Here is a 7,217-nt window from a genome sequence, read left to right on the forward strand (position 1 = left end):
AAAGAAGCTTCACCACAAGTCTTACTAGTACTAGGCTACCGAAGGCTGACCCCTCGGGTGGAGCATATAAGTCACACTCCTAGCCTATTCATGAGTTTACTAGAGATCACCCCAATCTCATAGACTGTGACCAACAGTCAGGCTCATATAGGTGTGCTCCTCCAAAGATCGCTCTGTAGGACAACATCTTGCTTACACATAAGCTTTAGAACACATTAAGACAATAGTCATCCTACCATACAATATCCGAGAGCATTGCATCTCGAACGGAGTGGGTTAGTAAAGTTACTCTCCTCAATTCACCACTGACTTGTTTTTTCAGGTCCCACTTCACGGGATCTCCGATCATATAGGTTGGGTTACTGCCATGGCAACTCATGTGGGTCTCATACCCATCTCCCTCGATGCACTATCTATCACAACACGTGATAGCCCTTTAGTAAAGGGATCTGCCAGATTCTTAGCCGTTTGGATGTAATCCAATGCTATCACTCTGGAGTTTCTCAAACGTCTGACACACTTCAATCTCATTATTATATGTTTGTTGAACTTCATATTGTCCTTTGAAATGTTCACTTTGACAATAACTGTCTGATTATCGCAGTTCATAAGGATAGCCGGAACCGGCTTCTCAACCACACGTAAGTCCATAAAAAAATCTCGAAGAAATTCTGCTTCGACACCAGAAGTGTCTAATGCTGTTAATTCTGCTTCCATTGTCGATCTCGTTAAGATCGTTTTCTTGCAAGATGTCACGCCCAAGATGCGACCCTATCCTCAATTTAGCACGAGGGCCTCGTTAGGGATAGAAGCGCATCTCGTCGTGTCGCAAGAATGGATATCGTTACAAGTACATGTACTGAAAAGAAGAGTTATATATATAGAATTGGCTTACACTCGCCACAAGCTACTTCAGAGTCACAACACTACAATACATAATCATCATGAAGAAGAGCAGGGTCCGACTACGGACGAAAACAAACGAGAAAAGAAGAACGACGTCCATCCTTGCTATCCCAGGCTGCCGACCTGGAATCCATCCTAGATCGATGATGAAGAAGAAGAAGAAGAAGCAACTCCAAACGAACAATCAACGCGCTCGCGTCAAGTAATCTTTACATGTACCTGCAATTGGTGTTGTAGTAATCCGTGAGCCACAGGGGACTCAACAATCTCATTTCCAAAGGTATCAAGACTAGCAAAGCTTAATGGGTGAGGCATTGTTAAGTGGTGAGGTTGCAGCAGCGGCTAAATATATATTTGGTGGCTAAACTTACGAGTACAAGAAATAAGAGGGGGAAGATCTACGCATAGCGGACTTGACTACTGATGATCAAATGAATGATTCTGAACACCTACCTACGTCAGGCATAACCCCACCGTGTCCTCGATCGGAGAAGGAACTCACGAAAGAGACAGTCACGGTTACGCACACAGTTGGCATATTTTAATTAAGTTAACTTCAAGTTATCTAGAACCAGTGTTAAACAAAGTTTCCACGTTGCCACATAACCGCGGGCACGACTTTCCGAAAGATTTAACCATGCAGGGGTGCTCCAACTAGTCCATCACAAATTACCACAAGCCGCATAAAAAACCTCGATCACGACACTCGCGATCTCGTCGGACTCCTTAGTGGAAAACCTCAACTCTGAGATTACCCAAAGCATCACCGGAATCTCGATGCACAAGATATCTCGTCAAAGGTAAAACTAATCCAGCAAGGCCACCCGACGCATCGACGATCCCGATAGGAGCCGCGTATCTTGTTCTCAGGACACGACGGATGAGCGACGCGTACGGTGGCCTGATAGAAATCACCCAAGTTGCCCTGGGTTGGCCCCGGACAGTGCTCTGTTTTGGACCAGCACCATCAGCACTGGCCTACCTGTATTATGTAGAATTACTCCTCGGGTAGCGGTAACTCCCTATGCATTTCAAATTAACAGAATTATTATGTTGGGCAAATAGTACCAATGTTGGGCCTTGCCAGACCAGCTTTAATCTAAAACGAATTATCAAGGGGGTCCCCAAAACAACCCCGATCGTGTTAGGAGCGCTCAATTATGGAACATAACACCGGTAGCCGAAACTAAGGGGGCAAAGGTGGAACAAAACACCAGGCTAGAAAGGCCGAGCCTTCCACCTTTTACCAAGTATATAGGTGCATTAAATTAAATAGCATTTAATAGGGTGATATAACAAGTGTTGGAATTATGCCCTAGAGGCAATAATAAATGTATAGTTATTATTATAATTCCTGTATCAAGATAATAGTTTATTATCCATGCTATAATTGTATTGAATGAAGACTCATTTACATGTGTGGATACATAGACAAAACACCGTCCCTAGCATGCCTCTAGTTGGCTAGCCAGTTGATCAATGATAGTCAGTGTCTTCTGATTATGAACAAGGTGTTGTTGCTTGATAACTAGATCACGTCATTGGGAGAATCACGTGATGGACTAGACCCAAACTAATAGACGTAGCATGTTGATCGTGTCATTTTGTTGCTACTGTTTTCTGCGTGTCAAGTATTTATTCCTATGACCATGAGATCATATAACTCAGTGACACCGGAGGAATGCTTTGTGTGTATCAAACGTCGCAACGTAACTGGGTGACTATAAAGATGCTCTACAGGTATCTCCGAAGGTGTTAGTTGAGTTAGTATGGATCAAGACTGGGATTTGTCACTCCGTGTGACGGAGAGGTATCTCGGGGCCCATTCGGTAATGCAACAGTTATCCTGAATTTTAATACGTTCCTAGAGAAAGCTAAGTTGAAAGATGATGGAAGCAACTTTGTAGACTGGGCTCGTAATCTTAAGCTAATCTTACAAGCTGGGAAGAAGGATTATGTCCTTAATGCTGCGCTAGGAGATGAACCACCCGCTACGGCTGATCAGGATGTTAAGAACGCTTGGTTAGCACGTAAGGAGGACTACTCAATAGTTCAATGTGCAGTCTTGTATGACTTAGAACCGGGACTTCAACGTCGCTTTGAGCGTCATGGAGCATTTGAGATGTTCCAGGAGTTGGAGTTTATCTTTCAGAAGAACGCCCGGATCGAGAGGTATGAGACCTCCGATAAATTCTATGCTTGCAAGATGGAGGAAAACTCGTCTGTCAGTGAACATGTGCTCAAAATGTCTGGGTACTCAAACCGTCTAGCTGAACTGGGGATTGAACTCCCACAAGAAGCTATCACTGACAGAATCCTTCAATCACTACCGCCAAGCTATAAAGGCTTTGTGTTGAACTACAACATGCAAGGGATGAACAAGTCTCCCGGCGAGTTGTTTGCGATGCTGAAAGTCGCAGAGTCTGAACTCCGTAAAGAGCATCAAGTGTTGATGGTGAGCAAGACCACTAGTTTCAAGAGAAACGGCAAAGGCAAGAAGGGCAATTCGAAGAAGAGCGGCAAGCCTGTTGCCAATCCGCCGAAGAAACCCAAGGCTGGACCTAAGCCTGAAACGGAGTGCTTCTATTGCAAGGGTATGGGTCACTGGAAGCGCAATTGCCCCAAGTATCTGGCAGATAAGAAGGCGGGCAAAGAAAAATCAGGTATATTTGATATACATGTTATTGATGTGTACTTAACCGGCTCTCGTAGTAGTGCCTGGGTATTTGATACCGGTTCTGTTGCTCACATTTGCAACTCGAAGCAGGAACTGCGGAATAGACGAAGGCTGGCGAAAGACGAAGTGACGATGCACGTAGGAAACGGTTCCAAGGTTGATGCAATCGCCGTCGGCACAATGTCACTTCAGCTACCATCGGGATTAGTGATGAACTTAAATCATTGTTATTTAGTGCCTGCGTTGAGCATGAACATTATATCTGGATCTTGTTTATTGCGAGACGGTTACTCTTTTAAGTCTGAGAATAATGGTTGTTCTATTTCTATGAGTAACATCTTTTATGGTCATGCACCGAATGTGAGAGGATTGTTCATATTGAATCTTGATAGCGATACGCATATACATAACATTGAGACCAAAAGAGTTAGAGTAAACAATGATAGAGCCATATTTTTGTGGCACTGCCGCTTGGGTCATGTTGGTGTAAAGCGCATGAAGAAACTCCATGCTGATGGACTTTTGGAGTCACTTGACTTTGATTCACTTGACACGTGCGAACCATGCCTCATGGGCAAGATGACTAAGACTCCGTTCTCCGGAACAATGGAGCGTGCAAGTGACTTGTTGGAAATCATACATACCGATGTGTGTGGTCCAATGAGCGTAGAGGCACGCGGCGGATATCGTTATTTTCTCACCTTCACTGACGATTTAAGTAGATATGGTTATGTCTACTTGATGAAGCACAAGTCTGAAACATTTGAAAAGTTCAAGCAATTTCAGAGTGAAGTGGAAAATCATCGTAACAAGAAGATCAAGTTCCTACGGTCTGATCGTGGGGGTGAATATCTGAGTTTCGAGTTTGGTGCTCACTTAAGACAATGTGGAATTGTTTCGCAGTTAACACCGCCTGGAACACCACAGCGTAATGGTGTGTCCGAATGTCGTAATCGTACTTTGTTAGAGATGGTGCGATCTATGATGTATCTTACTGATTTGCCGTTATCATTTTGGGGTTATGCATTAGAAACAGCTGCATTCACTTTAAATAGGGCACCATCAAAATCCGTTGAGACGACACCATACGAACTGTGGTATGGCAAAAGGCGAAAGTTGTCGTTTCTTAAAGTTTGGGGATGTGATGCTTATGTCAAAAAGCTTCAGCCTGAAAAGCTGGAACCCAAAGCGGAAAAGTACGTCTTCATAGTTTACCCAAAAGAGACAGTTGGGTACACCTTCTATCTCAAATCCGAGGGCAAAGTGTTTGTTGCTAAAAACGGAGCTTTTCTCGAGAAGGAGTTTCTCTCGAGAGAATTGAGTGGGAGGAAGATAGAACTTGACGAGGTTGTCGAACCTCTCATCCCTCTGGATGGTGGCGCAGGGCAAGGGGAAACCTCTGTCGTTGCGACGCCGGTTGAGGAGGAAGTTAATGATGATGATCATGAAACTCCAGTTCAAGTTTCTGTTGAACCACGCAGGTCGACGAGATCACGCGCTGCTCCAGAGTGGTACGGTAATCCCGTCTTATCAATCATGTTGTTAGACAACAATGAACCTGCAAATTATGAAGAAGCAATGGTGGGCCCAGATTCCAACAAATGGCTAGAAGCCATGAAATCCGAGATAGGATCCATGTATGAGAACAAAGTGTGGACTTTGGAGATACTACCTGAGGGCCGCAAGGCTATTCAGAACAAATGGATCTTTAAGAAGAAGACGGACGCTGACGGTAATGTGACCGTTTATAAAGCTCGACTTGTGGCAAAGGGTTTTTCACAAGTTCCAGGAGTTGACTACGATGAGACTTTCTCACCCGTAGCGATGCTTAAGTCCGTCAGAATCATGTTAGCAATAGCTGCATTTTTCGATTATGAAATCTGGCAGATGGATGTCAAAACGGCGTTCCTTAACGGTTTCCTTAAGGAAGAGTTGTATATGATGCAACCCGAAGGTTTTGTCGATCCTAAAAGTGCTAACAAGGTGTGCAAGCTCCAGCGATCCATTTATGGACTGGTGCAAGCATCTCGGAGTTGGAACAAACGCTTTGATGAGGTGATCAAAGCATTTGGGTTTATACAAGTGGTTGGAGAATCTTGTATTTACAAGAAAGTGAGTGGGAGCTCTGTGGCGTTTCTAATATTATATGTGGATGACATATTACTGATTGGAAACAACGTAGAGCTTTTGGAGAGCATAAAAGGTTACTTGAATAAAAGTTTCTCTATGAAGGACCTAGGAGAAGCTGCTTACATTCTAGGCATTAAGATCTATAGGGATAGATCAAAACGCCTGATAGGACTTTCACAAAGCACATACCTTGATAAAGTTTTGAAGAGGTTCAAAATGGAACAGTCCAAGAAAGGGTTCTTGCCAGTGTTACAAGGTACGAGATTGAGTAAGACTCAGTGCCCAGCAACTGATGAAGATAGAGAGCATATGCGCTCCGTCCCCTATGCTTCAGCCATAGGTTCTATCATGTATGCGATGCTGTGCACTAGACCGGATGTTAGCCTGGCCATAAGTATGGCAGGTAGGTTCCAGAGTAATCCAGGAGTGGATCACTGGACAACGGTCAAGAATATCCTGAAATACCTGAAAAGGACTAAGGAGATGTTTCTCGTGTATGGAGGTGACGAAGAGCTCGCCGTAAAAGGTTACGTCGATGCAAGCTTTGACACAGATCCGGACGACTCTAAGTCGCAAACCGGATACGTATTTATTCTTAATGGGGGTGCAGTAAGCTGGTGCAGTTCCAAGCAAAGCGTAGTAGCAGATTCTACATGTGAAGCGGAGTACATGGCTGCCTCGGAGGCGGCTAAGGAGGGTGTCTGGATGAAGCAGTTCATGACGGATCTTAGAGTGGTGCCAAGTGCACTGGATCCAATAACCTTGTTCTGTGACAACACTGGTGCTATTGCCTTAGCAAAGGAACCAAGGTTTCACAAGAAGACCAGACACATCAAACGACGCTTCAACCTCATCCGCGACTACGTCGAGGAGGAGGACGTAAATATATGCAAAGTGCACACGGATCTGAATGTAGCAGACCCGCTGACTAAGCCTCTTCCACGGCCAAAACATGATCGACACCAGAACTGTATGGGTGTTAGATTTATTACAATGTAATTCACATGGTGATGTGAGGGCTAGATTATTGACTCTAGTGCAAGTGGGAGACTGTTGGAATTATGCCCTAGAGGCAATAATAAATGTATAGTTATTATTATAATTCCTGTATCAAGATAATAGTTTATTATCCATGCTATAATTGTATTGAATGAAGACTCATTTACATGTGTGGATACATAGACAAAACACCGTCCCTAGCATGCCTCTAGTTGGCTAGCCAGTTGATCAATGATAGTCAGTGTCTTCTGATTATGAACAAGGTGTTGTTGCTTGATAACTGGATCACGTCATTGGGAGAATCACGTGATGGACTAGACCCAAACTAATAGACGTAGCATGTTGATCGTGTCATTTTGTTGCTACTGTTTTCTGCGTGTCAAGTATTTATTCCTATGACCATGAGATCATATAACTCAGTGACACCGGAGGAATGCTTTGTGTGTATCAAACGTCGCAACGTAACTGGGTGACTATAAAGATGCTCTACAGGTATCTCCGAAGG

This window comes from Hordeum vulgare, chromosome 6H (assembly GCF_904849725.1).
Source record: "Hordeum vulgare subsp. vulgare chromosome 6H, MorexV3_pseudomolecules_assembly, whole genome shotgun sequence".
NCBI classification, from domain to species: Eukaryota; Viridiplantae; Streptophyta; class Magnoliopsida; order Poales; family Poaceae; genus Hordeum; species Hordeum vulgare.